At 36.6% G+C, this 15,000-nt stretch overlaps 1 protein-coding gene and 1 long non-coding RNA gene across 2 annotated transcripts in view; one reads left to right on the plus strand and one right to left on the minus strand.

The window, feature by feature from the left end:
- Positions 1 to 4,440: 4,440 nt before the first annotated feature.
- Positions 4,441 to 15,000, minus strand: part of LOC138961892 (uncharacterized) — a 15,320-nt gene continuing 4,760 nt past the window's right edge. The window contains exon 3 of the long non-coding RNA XR_011454336.1: positions 4,441 to 4,576. This is a non-coding gene — a long non-coding RNA (uncharacterized lncRNA). The remainder of the gene's footprint in view (positions 4,577 to 15,000) is intronic.
- Positions 4,464 to 15,000, plus strand: part of LOC138961891 (nuclear transcription factor Y subunit beta-like) — a 14,713-nt gene continuing 4,176 nt past the window's right edge. The window contains exon 1 of the mRNA XM_070333573.1: positions 4,464 to 4,818. The gene's annotated coding sequence lies outside the window, so the exon portion shown is untranslated. The remainder of the gene's footprint in view (positions 4,819 to 15,000) is intronic.

Genomic DNA, 15,000 nt, shown 5'->3' on the forward strand with positions numbered 1-15,000 from the left:
GTACAGAAAAGCGTGCTCTCCTTCTCAGCGCATGTACTACCCCGCTCTTCTTGTCAATTCCACTGCCTTTGCCGTGAGGGGTGGACTGACGATGCTACGAGTATACGGTCTTGCTGCGTTGCATTGCGTTCAGTTTCATTCTGTGAGTTCGACAGCTACTTGACGAAATGTTGTATTTTCGCCTTACGCGACTTGTTTTTTTTTTCTCCAGATCTCATATCTGACCTATGAAAATCAAATGTGGACAAAAACTGAAAGACTACAGTAAGTAGGAATAAAACAACAACAACGCAGAGCAAACAACAACCGCTACATTCCGATTTGATTCTTTAGCTCAAATCCTGTAATATTTCATTTTTAGTAACACTTTATTTATGTACGAAAAACAAAACAAGAAATCGATGACGGTATTACATATGCCAGAGACAATATTCAAACACTATTGGTGACAAAGAGAAAGAGAGAGAGAGCATGTTCGATAATTATCAACTGTATTTCACAGAAAGAAGCGTGTGTTGCCTACCTTATGATTAGATTTGAAATTTGTAAATTCTATTTTGAGTTTAAATTAAGTTGACTGGGAATGATATTAACCATAATATATTTACGATTATAAAGGATAAACGAGAGTATGTACGAGGATGTATGTGAGGGTGCGGGTAAGGATGGATATGTGTGGTTTGGGTTATATGTGTATTGATGTGTACTTTTATGTGTCTTTATGTTCTGAGAGTGTGTTTTTATGGGTCACTCTCCTAGAAACTGGTCAGTCGGGACAGCGTACAAAAACATTTAAATAAACAACAAAATAATTACTTTCCTTTATTTTTATGTGTTTTGTTGTCTTCAGTGTTATTTGGAGGAACAGTGTGAACAAGAACTAAAGCGTTTGTAAATTCTGTGATTTGCTTTGCAATGCAGAAGCTCTGAAATCGCCACTTTTTTTCCATTCGAAAGTGTGACGTGCTATCTCTGCACATACACATGCCTCAAATTTACCCATTTGATAACACATTTTTCTACAATTGTTGCAAATTCCTGTGTATGAATTTGATTTCACCCGCCCGATGCGCCCAAACGATCTTTCGATAATAACTTAGTTGCATTTGACAATGTAGAAACAATCGTCTCGCACGTCACGCATGGTGTCCTATTTTTAGCTTCAACGCCTTGCCCAAACATAACTTGTGCATACTGTTTCAGGGGATGGATAATTCTACTCTGACATAGTAAAATATTCGATGTCGTTAATCGCGATTGAGTGAGATTCAAGTTGAGTCTGTAAAGCAAGTTTAATGTGATGTTCTGATAGATCTGCAAGTGGTGTCCGAAAATTTGCGATACGTGTGAGCACATTGCAGAACTATTTTCTGGCAAACTTGCGATCTTTCAACCCATTCGCGCATGAATATAAGGGAGTCCCTGCGGGGGTTACACGGTGCAAACGTGTTTTCGTACAATCGAGCACGCGGTTAGACGCAGGAAAACTTTGTTGTTGCGGGGTCCGCGCCAAAGTTGACGACAGACGTGCGAGACGGTACATGTGATCACAACCTTTGAGGTAAGTTTGAGCTTTACAACGGCTCTATTTTTACTATTTAGCGTGTAGAACTTAAACCACTAATATGATTTTGTCATGTTTACAAACTGAATTCGAAAAAAATGCCTTTCTGTCAGAAAAAACGCAACCAAGTGGCAAATTCATGGGTAGAGTAGATCTAGGTACAGTCCAACGTGAAAAGAAGTTTTCGTTTTTTATGATTGTTTTGCGCCTCTTGTTAGTTTATTTTCTATTTTTTTTAAATGAAGATTAGATCATGTGGTTCAGGTTCATTTGTTTTGTTGAGAATCTCAAGAAATAGCGTTTGAATCTCTCATCATAGCCAGAGCTGTCTCGTTCGTATAGCAGACGCCATTGCTGCTTTCCGCATGCGCCAGCGATGCGTGCGGGACAGAAATTATGACAGATACTGGCATTTTTATTCACACTGGAGCAGATTTTACACAGCGTGTAGTCATTTTTACATTTAGTCAAGTTTTGACTAAATGTTTTAACATAGAGGGGGAATCGAGACGAGGGTCGTGGTGTATGTTTGTGTGTCTGTCTGTGCGTGTGTGTGTGTAGAGCGATTCAGAGTAAACTACTGGACCGATCTTTATGAAATTTGACATGAGAGTTCCTGGGCATGATATCCCCAGACGTTTTTTTCATTTTTTGGATAAATGTCTTTGATGACGTCATATCCGGCTTTTTGTAAAAGTTGAAGCGGCACTGTCATACCCTCATTTTTCAATCAAATTGATTGAAATTTTGGCAAAGCAATCTTCGACGAAGGCCGGACTTTGTGTTGCATTTCAGCTTGGAGGCTTAAAAATTAATTAATGACTTTGGTCATTAAAAATCTGAAAATTGTAATTAAATTTTTTTATTTTTATAAAACGATCCAAAACTACGTTCATTTTATTCTTCATCATTTTCTGATCCAAAAACATATAAATATGTTATATTGGGATTAAAAACAAGCTCTGAAAATTAAAAATATCAAAATTATGATTAAAATTAAATTTCCGAAATCGATTTAAAAACAATTCCATCTTATTCCTTGTCGGTTCCTGATTCCAAAAACATATAGATATGATATGTTTGGATTAAAAACACGCTCAGAAAGTTCAAACGAAGAGAGGTGCAGTAAAGCGGGCTTATGCAGCACAGCGAAACCACTACCGCCCTAAACAGGCTCGTCAGTTTCACTGCGGTCATTGTTAAAAAAATGCAGTGCGTTCAGTTTCATTCTGTGAGTTCCACAGCTTGACTAAATGTAGTAATTTCGCCTTACGCGACTTGTTGTTTCTTTGTGTTACGAGGATGTGTTCAGGACAGAACCACTCTGGTTTCCAATGTGTGTATCTTGGGATCTTGACGGTTGTAACATGCACTGTTATGTACCTCAATGTGAGATGTAAAGCTGTGGTAGCAATTAAAATATCTGACTCCAACTGTTGCATACTTTTTTTCAGATGCCAGGATGCTGCTAATGCTCCTATCCTTTCTGCCAGTCCAGTCAATGCTGATCCAGGAGCAGATCAGAGAGACCGGTACGTTTCTACTGTAAATAATTGTTTTAACATGTTTTTCATTAATCTTAATCTTATTATACTGGAATGACTTTGCTTGCATGCAGTCATTTTTTTAATTTTCTGTATCCATACTGATTTGTGCAGACATTCCTAGCAAAGTCTTTCCATGGCATGGTAAGTGCAGGTTACACATGGAATCAATTATATTTATACATGTATTTCAAGTACCAAATTACTCCTAGTTGGTATGAATGGAGAGCTTCAGTTTGCTTTTCTGAGGTAGACATTTCCAAGTTTATTGGTGTCACTTGCTCCTTGTATTTTTAATTCATGATGTAAACCTTTTTAGTTACTATTTTTAATTTTTCTATTTTAAGAAAGGTTCATTTGTTTGTCCACAGATTGACACACTGGATGGGAATAGGGTGGTTGTCCGTTTCCTTAGGAAACAAGGATCATCGTTTGTGTGGCCTGCTGTGGAGGAGATATTTTTTGTGAAGTTTGATGAAGTAGTTGAGGTGCTGCCTGTCCCAAATCTTGACAGGCGTGGCAGACACACATTTCAATAAAAAGTTGTTTCGTTTTGACTGAAATAAACCCATGGTTAACTGATATTGGTGTCTGTGTTTGTTTGCGGTGTCCATGGTTACACGCGAGACGTTCTGTGTCATTTGATGAATATCTGCATGCATTACCAAGATTTTTCAAAGTATGTCCATATTCCTGTTTTAAGTATTCATGGAGATTCTTTAAATCATACAATTTTGCAGATAGCAATATCTGATCACTTGCTGGAAAGGTTTTCTGTAAATGATGAAATGGTTGATCTGGCGTCCTCATAGTAATCCCCCCATTATGTAAGTGTATGGTATATTTTGAAACTTCTGGTACTTCTATGAAGCAATTTCTATTGTATCTCATTGGAAATTGCATGATAATCACTTGTATTTTTTATGATAAGAGTAAAAACGTGCCTCTAATGGTGTCCTGTGATACACGCGAGACGAGGCAACCTTCAACACATTATCTTAAATTACAACATTTCCAAAAGTTTATCTTGCTTTTCAAAACCTTGTGTTGGAAAGTTGAGATGTTAAACAAACCAAACACACCAAAATATTTCAATTTTGACTAACTTTATTTTTGGGCACTCATGTCACACATCTGACCAGTTTTCAGGAGAGTGACCCTTATGTGATGTTATTTCGTACACGAGCCAACAGAACAATTTATGTTTGTTGCATTCAGACAATAAAGTTGTATTGAATTGAATTGAATTGAATTAAATTGAAAATTCTAAGTAGCGACGTAAACATCTTTCATACGTACACTGATGTGGATCGTGTCAACACTTCGTTTTGTTTACGTTCCAGGCACACAATCTTCTCGGGCTGTTTGTAAAATATCTGTTTGGCGCCTGCGACGATAGACGTGTCACGTGACCGATCCGAACACAGTCCGTCTGAATTTGCAGAACTGGAAACAATGCCCTGACACTCTGCACATATAATTTCTTGCCTTTAATTTCGAGATTTCAACACAGCAGCGAGATAATAATTTCTGGGGCATGCACAAAACGACCAGACAACTCCTAGTAATGCACAAAACGAACAGACAGTTCTCGGGACGCTGTATATGTGGCCACGAATGTCAAGGTCGCCTGTTGCCTGTCGCCGCCATTTACGAACTGCACGCATTTCTCGGCAAAGCTGATCATTTTCACGGTTTTCTCGAATAAGGGTGAGTTCACACGCATTTCGTGAAACACAGACATTACATTCAAGCTGGACATGTTTCCAGAACTTCAGATCTTTCTAGCTGTTGCCTCACTTGTGTGAAAAGTAACTTTCAGAAGGCTGTCGATAGCAAACTGCCAAAGCTAACACAATGGAGTTTCAGCTAAAGTCAGTGATGCTGTCAAGAATCGTTCTGTCAAAACAAAAATATGTTAGTCAACTTATGGAAATATCGTATCGAGGGAGTCCTCACGTTTTGGTAAAAGGAAGTTTCATGACGTACATAGCAACAGACTAGAACACTTAGCTGGAGCCATGCTCACAAAATAAAATAATTTTAGTGAACAGCCAGGGCAGCTTGCAACAAGCACTCTCACAGCTAAAGTCCAAACTGATCAAAAATTGTTTTGCAAAGGTAAGGACACAAACATAATCCTGCGCGCATGCATTATGGAAGAGATTATCACTAACATGGACACACATATACACTTATAAGTGATGAAGTCTCTTGTGTATTGCATCCTCTTTGTGTTGGGGAAGGAGATATGTGCCAATGAAATAACACGGCGACATGTTTCTGAAATTTGGAGCACAACAATTGAAAAACATTTTTTCTTCAAAGGTTGTGGTACAACGACAGAATTTATTTTCAATATATTTGTCTTGTGGTGTACAAATGTAAGAGATTTGCTTTTGAGATGGAGCTTGGAAGTAAGGAAGAAATTCATTTAATGTTGCACACGTGCTTCGCTATATAAGTCATTAGTTTTAGAGATAATTAGTAGATAAATAAAACAAAGAGCGTTTAACTGTAAATTCTAATATTTCAGATAAAATAGTTTTCTTTGTCAATGAAATGATTGTGCAAACTGAAACCTAATGTTGTGAGACTGAAAGAACAATTCTAAAAGTTCTGATAAAAAAGTATTTGTAAAAATAATGACATTGGAGGAAGATTGAAAATAAATGGTGTGTGTATGCATGTGTGTGTGTGTGTGTGTGTGTGTGTGTGTGTGTGTGTGTGTGTGTGTGTGTGTGTGTGTGTTTGTGTGTGTGTTTGTGTGTGTGTGTGTTTGTGTGTGTGTAGAGTTTGTTGGTTAATATGTATGTTTTGTCTTAGACTTTTGTACAATACAGAGATGCATGCTTGGTGACTCTTGGTTACTATTATTGCATTCGTTAAAATCCCCCGCAAAGCATTGTGCATTATGGCATGTTAGGTGTTGTGTGAGGTAACGCTTATTATGTGTTGTGTTGTTTTGACTTGTGATATTTTGTGCATTTTAGTGCTGTGTTATGTATAGTTTTGCTATGTTTTGTTTTGTTTGTTTGCTTGTTCCTCTTATTTGACTCTTTACACAGTGAATGGGTATGCAAGTGCATTTTTATAGAACATAAACGAACGAACGAAAAACAGGTCTTCCAACATCAAAACCCAGTCCAGCGCAGCAGACTGAACTGGCACGCTTTTTATCGCTATGAGTGGCGTGCCAATTCAGTCTGCTGCGCTGAACTTGGTTTTGATGTTGGAAGGCCTGTTTTTCGTAATTGTTGTTTCGCGTTCACATTTCCATACCACCCAAGCGCGTTGTTGCTTTTGTACCAAAAACGATTCCCTATTGTAATATTCATTTGTGTTGAAGTGTGCAAAATGCTGAATTTGTGCAACTATACTGTAAAACGTTATTACAATTTAATCAAACTTTTCTAAAAAGTTCCAGTACGTCACAAAAACGCATCAAAACGCCATGATATTTTATACACTGTTTAGCATTTGTGTTATCAATACTCATGTCAAATTTAAAAGCAATACAATAAGCCATTCCAAAACAACAGGGTTTTACCCACATAGCCTACAAGAAATGACGCCAAAACAGCTGCTAGGCACAACACCTTAACCAAATCAATTTGTGTGGGTAGAAAATGAGTTGTTCTTCAATTTGCGATCAAAAACGGGGTCACCCCTCCTTATTTTGATTTGTTGTGTATTTTAGTGTCTGCAAATTTACTTTTGCGAATTTGATTTTTTGGGGGTGTCCTAGGTCTCCGGTACACTGCATAAAAACTAATTGATGAAAAATGAAACTCTTTGTTTTAAACGGTAGGGGGATGAATTACCTTTCTGACAATATACTTGGTTTTACTATAACTGGCCGCATCACAAAGTTCTACAGCTAAATGTATGTGTTTAGTTTTTGATGGCGATTAGTGTAGACTAACTGTCTTATCTTCTTGCTCTTGTTTGCATTTTCACCAGAAATGGTGTCTTTGTGCAGTGACAGACTTTCTATAAATTACCCAGGAATAAGGTTAGAAATGTAGTCATAGTACAAAAACTTGTTTTTTTCAGAATTTGTGTGTGTGCCTATATCTACCCAGGAAACTAATTCTGTTAAAAGATATGACGAAATTGCTCTTGTGCATCAAGGGACCTGTTTATAGTACACAAAACAAAGTTCAATCTGTATTTTTTCAGAAGATGAATGTTTCCCAAAAACTTCATATTGTATTCAAAAAGGCACACAATAACGTCCAATTTAACCCATAATTTATTCAAATATAACAAAACACATTTTCTGGAGATTTGTAACAAGAACATTGAAATAGAAATTGAAAATTTTGCCAAAAAAACAAATCTAAATGTCATTGACACCTCTGCCTTTAAAGGCATATGTACTCGATGACTATACACGCTAATTGCTTTACCAACAGCTGGAGACATGCTAAATTAAGTTCCCTGCAAAATATTGTGGTCTAGGACCCCTTCAATGTTGAGATATGTTAATTTTCATTTTGATCTGGATCGTCCTATTTATAGATTTGGCAACACATGTAACGTTGATGCAAGGGAGCTAACACCGCGGCTTTGTTGACATCCTCACTTTTTCAGAGGCTAGAACAAGCTGTAATGCATGTATTATGGTCCGCGCATGGTGACATATCGTCATTATATGGTCTTATGGTGCGTTTGACATCGATTATGGGCAAACTACACTTTGTAAACACGGGAGCGCGTACATATGCCTTTAAAGCTTTTTGTGAAAAAAAGCTATCGTGTTTAGATAAAAACTGAACAATTGGTTTTCAGTTGAATAGAGGTTCTGTAATCAAAATGAAGGAGTGAAAGAAAACAAATTAATAAAATGCCTTTACCCAAAACCCAAGCTCTTTACGTAAGTGAAGGTGAATTAAAAAACAAATTGATTGCTAATGTTTCAAAAGTCAGAATAAAAAAACAAGAATGGTTGGTTATTGGAATGTTTACATTATGAACAAGCAAAACGTTCCAGTGGCATTTAAACGTGGACAGACAGACACAAATTAATGACACAGATAATGAACGTACACAAAATTTTGCAAGAATCTCGCTGACAAAACTTGTTCTTTAACAACAAAAAGTAAAGATAAAATGAAATGTATAATCTACCCCCATCCAGTTAAGTAAGGATAAAATGAAATGTATAATCTACCCTCATCCAGTGAAGTAAGGATAAAATGAAATGTATAATCTACCCCCATCCAGTGAAGTAAGGATAAAATGAAATGTATAATCTACCCTCATCCAGTGAAGTAAGGATAAAATGAAATGTATAATCAACCCTCATCCAGTGAAGTAAGGATAAAATGAAATGTATAATCTACCCCCATCCAGTGAAGTAAGGATAAAATGAATTGTATAATCTACCCCCATCCAGTGAAGTAAGGATATAATGAATTGTATAATCTACCCCCATCCAGCGAAGTAAGGATAAAATGAAATGTATAATCTACCCCCATCCAGCGAAGTAAGGATAAAATGAATTGTATAATCTACCCCCATCCAGTGAAGTAAGGATATAATGAATTGTATAATCTACCCCCATCCAGTGAAGTAAGGATAAAATGAATTGTATAATCTACCCCCATCCAGTGAAGTAAGGATAAAATGAAATGTATAATCTACCCCCATCCAGTGAAGTAAGGATATAATGAATTGTATAATCTACCCCCATCCAGCGAAGTAAGGATAAAATGAAATGTATAATCTACCCCCATCCAGCGAAGTAAGGATAAAATGAATTGTATAATCTACCCCCATCCAATGAAGTAAGGATATAATGAATTGTATAATCTACCCCCATCCAGTGAAGTAAGGATATAATGAATTGTATCATCTACCCCCATCCAGCGAAGTAAGGATAAAATGAATTGTATAATCTACCCCCATCCAGTGAAGTAAGGATAAAATGAAATGTATAATCTACCCCCATCCAGTGAAGTAAGGATATAATGAATTGTATAATCTACCCCCATCCAGCGAAGTAAGGATAAAATGAAATGTATAATCTACCCCCATCCAGCGAAGTAAGGATAAAATGAATTGTATAATCTACCTCCATCCAGTGAAGTAAGGATATAATGAAATGTATAATCTACCCCCATCCAGTGAAGTAAGGATAAAATGAAATGTATAATCTACCCCCATCCAGTGAAGTAAGGATATAATGAATTGTATAATCTACCCCCATCCAGCGAAGTAAGGATAAAATGAAATGTATAATCTACCCCCATCCAGCGAAGTAAGGATATAATGAATTGTATAATCAACCCTCATCCAGTGAAGTAAGAATACAGAATACAGAATACAGTATTTATTGAGCCAAGTGACATTAAAAAACATTTAAAGCACAAGGAATTTCGCGTAGTGTTGGTAAAATCACGCACACACACACACCCACACACACACTGACACACACACACACACGCCCACACATACACTGACATACACACCAACACACACACGCCCACACTACAGCAGTCACGATCACACCATCACACGCAGGGCAGACATGAGGTAAAACAAATGACAATCATCTATTAAAAGAAAATGTACAAAGAGTGGTCTAAGATGCTGGTGGAAGGGTCTACACAGAATACAATTTTATAATCTAATGCATAGTTAGAACTAGCCCATCCCCTCCACCCACCCACTCATGAATAACTAAAATAATGCAGCTAAAGAAAATGTTGAACATTTGGAAATCAGGAATCACACATCAAAGTCCCACTCAACCCCCTCCCCACCACCACCACCACCACTACCTAACACTGAGTCACAGGATGTGGTGAGCTCACCGCCAGCAGGATCACCGACTGCGAAGCTGCCCAACTGAGGGATGGGATGCGTTAAGGGAGGAAACAGCTTGGGGGTAAAATGAAATGTATAATCTACCCCCATCCAGTCAAGTAAGGATACAATGAATTGTATAATCTACCCCCCATCAGTGAAGTAAGGATACAATGAAATGTATAATCTACCCCCACCCAGTGAAGTAAGGATATAATGAATTGTATAATCTACCCCCATCCAGTGAAGTAAGGATATAATGAATTGTATAATCTACCCCCATCCAGTGAAGTAAGGATATAATGAAGTGTATAATCAACCCCCATCCAGTGAAGTAAGGATAAAATGAAATGTATAATCTACCCCCATCCAGTGAAGTAAGGATATAATGAATTGTATAATCTACCCCCATCCAGTGAAGTAAGGATATAATGAAATGTATAATCAACCCCCATCCAGTGAAGTAAGGATATAATGAATTGTATAATCTACCCCCATCCAGTGAAGTAAGGATATAATGAATTGTATAATCAACCCTCATCCAGTGAAGTAATGATAAAATGAAATGTATAATCTACCCCCATCCAGTGAAGTAAGGATACAATGCATTGTATAATCTACCCCCCATCAGTGAAGTAAGGATACAATGAAATGTATAATCTACCCCCACCCAGTGAAGTAAGGATATAATGAATTGTATAATCTACCCCCATCCAGTGAAGTAAGGATATAATGAATTGTATAATCTACCCCCATCCAGTGAAGTAAGGATATAATGAATTGTATAATCTACCCCCATCCAGTGAAGTAAGGATATAATGAATTGTATAATCTACCCCCATCCAGTGAAGTAAGGATATAATGAATTGTATAATCTACCCCCATCCAGTGAAGTAAGGATAAAATGAATTGTATAATCTACCCCCATCCAGTGAAGTAAGGATATAATGAATTGTATAATCAACCCTCATCCAGTGAAGTAATGATAAAATGAAATGTATAATCTACCCCCATCCAGTGAAGTAAGGATACAATGCATTGTATAATCTACCCCCCATCAGTGAAGTAAGGATACAATGAAATGTATAATCTACCCCCACCCAGTGAAGTAAGGATATAATGAATTGTATAATCTACCCCCATCCAGTGAAGTAAGGATATAATGAATTGTATAATCTACCCCCATCCAGTGAAGTAAGGATATAATGAATTGTATAATCTACCCCCATCCAGTGAAGTAAGGATAAAATGAATTGTATAATCTACCCCCATCCAGTGAAGTAAGGATATAATGAAGTGTATAATCAACCCCCATCCAGTGAAGTAAGGATAAAATGAAATGTATAATCTACCCCCATCCAGTGAAGTAAGGATAAAATGAATTGTATAATCTACCCCCATCCAGTGAAGTAAGGATCAAATGAATTGTATAATCTACCCCCATCCAGTGAAGTAAGGATAAAATGAATTGTATAATCTACCCCCATCCAGTGAAGTAAGGATAAAATGAATTGTATAATCTACCCCCATCCAGTGAAGTAAGGATATAATGAATTGTATAATCTACCCCCATCCAGTGAAGTAAGGATCAAATGAATTGTATAATCTACCCCCATCCAGTGAAGTAAGAATATAATGAATTGTATAATCTACCCCCATCCAGTGAAGTAAGGATATAATGAATTGTATAATCTACCCCCATCCAGTGAAGTAAGGATATAATGGAATGTATAATCTACCCCCATCCAGCGAAGTAAGGATATAATGAATTGTATAATCTAACCCCATCCAGTGAAGTAAGGATATAATGAAATGTATAATCTACCCACATCCAGTGAAGTAAGAATATAATGAATTGTATAATCTACCCCCATCCAGTGAAGTAAGGATATAATGAAGTGTATAATCAACCCCCATCCAGTGAAGTAAGGATAAAATGAAATGTATAATCTACCCCCATCCAGTGAAGTAAGGATATAATGAATTGTATAATCTACCCCCATCCAGTGAAGTAAGGATATAATGAATTGTATAATCTACCCCCATCCAGTGAAGTAAGGATAAAATGAAATGTATAATCTACCCCCATCCAGTGAAGTAAGGATATAATGAATTGTATAATCTACCCCCATCCAGTGAAGTAAGGATAAAATGAATTGTATAATCTACCCCCATCCAGTGAAGTAAGGATAAAATGAATTGTATAATCTACCCCCATCCAGTGAAGTAAGGATAAAATGAATTGTATAATCTACCCCCATCCAGTGAAGTAAGGATAAAATGAATTGTATAATCTACCCCCATCCAGTGAGGTAAAGATAAAATGAATTGTATAATCTACCCCCATCCAGTGAAGTAAGGATATAATGAATTGTATAATCTACCCCCATCCAGTGAAGTAAGGATCAAATGATTTGTATAATCTACCCCCATCCAGTGAAGTAAGGATATAATGAATTGTATAATCTACCCCCATCCAGTGAAGTAAGGATATAATGAATTGTATAATCTACTCCATCCAGTGAAGTAAGGATATAATGAAATGTATAATCTACCCCCATCCAGCGAAGTAAGGATATAATGAATTGTATAATCTAACCCCATCCAGTGAAGTAAGGATATAATGAAATGTATAATCTACCCCCATCCAGTGAAGTAAGAATATAATGAATTGTATAATCTACCCCCATACAGTGAAGTAAGGATATAATGAAGTGTATAATCAACCCCCATCCAGTGAAGTAAGGATAAAATGAAATGTATAATCTACCCCCATCCAGTGAAGTAAGGATATAATGAATTGTATAATCTACCCCCATCCAGTGAAGTAAGGATATAATGAATTGTATAATCTACCCCCATCCAGTGAAGTAAGGATAAAATGAAATGTATAATCTACCCCCATCCAGTGAAGTAAGGATATAATGAATTGTATAATCTACCCCCATCCAGTGAAGTAAGGATAAAATGAATTGTATAATCTACCCCCATCCAGTGAAGTAAGGATAAAATGAATTGTATAATCTACCCCCATCCAGTGAAGTAAGGATAAAATGAATTGTATAATCTACCCCCATCCAGTGAAGTAAGGATATAATGAATTGTATAATCTACCCCCATCCAGTGAAGTAAGGATACAATGAATTGTATAATCTACCCCCATCCAGTGAAGTAAGGATATAATGAAATGTATAATCTACCCCCATCCAGTGAAGTAAGGATATAATGAATTGTATAATCTACCCCCATCCAGTGAAGTAAGGATATAATGAAATGTATAATCTACCCCCATCCAGTGAAGTAAGGATATAATGAAGTGTATAATCAACCCCCATCCAGTGAAGTAAGGATAAAATGAAATGTATAATCTACCCCCATCCAGTGAAGTAAGGATATAATGAATTGTATAATCTACCCCCATCCAGTGAAGTAAGGATATAATGAATTGTATAATCTACCCCCATCCAGTGAAGTAAGGATAAAATGAAATGTATAATCTACCCCCATCCAGTGAAGTAAGGATATAATGAATTGTATAATCTACCCCCATCCAGTGAAGTAAGGATAAAATGAATTGTATAATCTACCCCCATCCAGTGAAGTAAGGATAAAATGAATTGTATAATCTACCCACATCCAGTGAAGTAAGGATCAAATGAATTGTATAATCTACCCCCATCCAGTGAAGTAAGGATAAAATGAATTGTATAATCTACCCCCATCCAGTGAGGTAAGGATAAAATGAATTGTATAATCTACCCCCATCCAGTGAAGTAAGGATATAATGAATTGTATAATCTACCCCCATCCAGTGAAGTAAGGATCAAATGATTTGTATAATCTACCCCCATCCAGTGAAGTAAGGATATAATGAATTGTATAATCTACCCCCATCCAGTGAAGTAAGGATATAATGAATTGTATAATCTACCCCCATCCAGTGAAGTAAGGATATAATGAAATGTATAATCTACCCCCATCCAGCGAAGTAAGGATATAATGAATTGTATAATCTAACCCCATCCAGTGAAGTAAGGATATAATGAAATGTATAATCTACCCCCATCCAGTGAAGTAAGAATATAATGAATTGTATAATCTACCCCCATACAGTGAAGTAAGGATATAATGAAGTGTATAATCAACCCCCATCCAGTGAAGTAAGGATAAAATGAAATGTATAATCTACCCCCATCCAGTGAAGTAAGGATATAATGAATTGTATAATCTACCCCCATCCAGTGAAGTAAGGATATAATGAATTGTATAATCTACCCCCATCCAGTGAAGTAAGGATAAAATGAAATGTATAATCTACCCCCATCCAGTGAAGTAAGGATATAATGAATTGTATAATCTACCCCCATCCAGTGAAGTAAGGATAAAATGAATTGTATAATCTACCCCCATCCAGTGAAGTAAGGATAAAATGAATTGTATAATCTACCCCCATCCAGTGAAGTAAGGATAAAATGAATTGTATAATCTACCCCCATCCAGTGAAGTAAGGATATAATGAATTGTATAATCTACCTCCATCCAGTGAAGTAAGGATACAATGAATTGTATAATCTACCCCCATCCAGTGAAGTAAGGATATAATGAAATGTATAATCTACCCCCATCCAGTGAAGTAAGGATATAATGAATTGTATAATCTACCCCCATCCAGTGAAGTAAGGATATAATGAAATGTATAATCTACCCCCATCCAGTGAAGTAAGGATATAATGAAGTGTATAATCAACCCCCATCCAGTGAAGTAAGGATAAAATGAAATGTATAATCTACCCCCATCCAGTGAAGTAAGGATATAATGAATTGTATAATCTACCCCCATCCAGTGAAGTAAGGATATAATGAATTGTATAATCTACCCCCATCCAGTGAAGTAAGGATAAAATGAAATGTATAATCAACCCCCATCCAGTGAAGTAAGGATAAAATGAATTGTATAATCAACGCCATTTTAATGAAGAAAGTGAGAGTGAAAGGCTGCGAACTGCACAACTTTGTTAAAACCAAAGGACCTCCCTTAAAGAGAGTAAGAGTATTGAGATCCTAACTAACACGGTTCAC

This window comes from Littorina saxatilis, linkage group LG3 (assembly GCF_037325665.1).
Source record: "Littorina saxatilis isolate snail1 linkage group LG3, US_GU_Lsax_2.0, whole genome shotgun sequence".
Lineage (NCBI taxonomy): Eukaryota > Metazoa > Mollusca > Gastropoda > Littorinimorpha > Littorinidae > Littorina > Littorina saxatilis.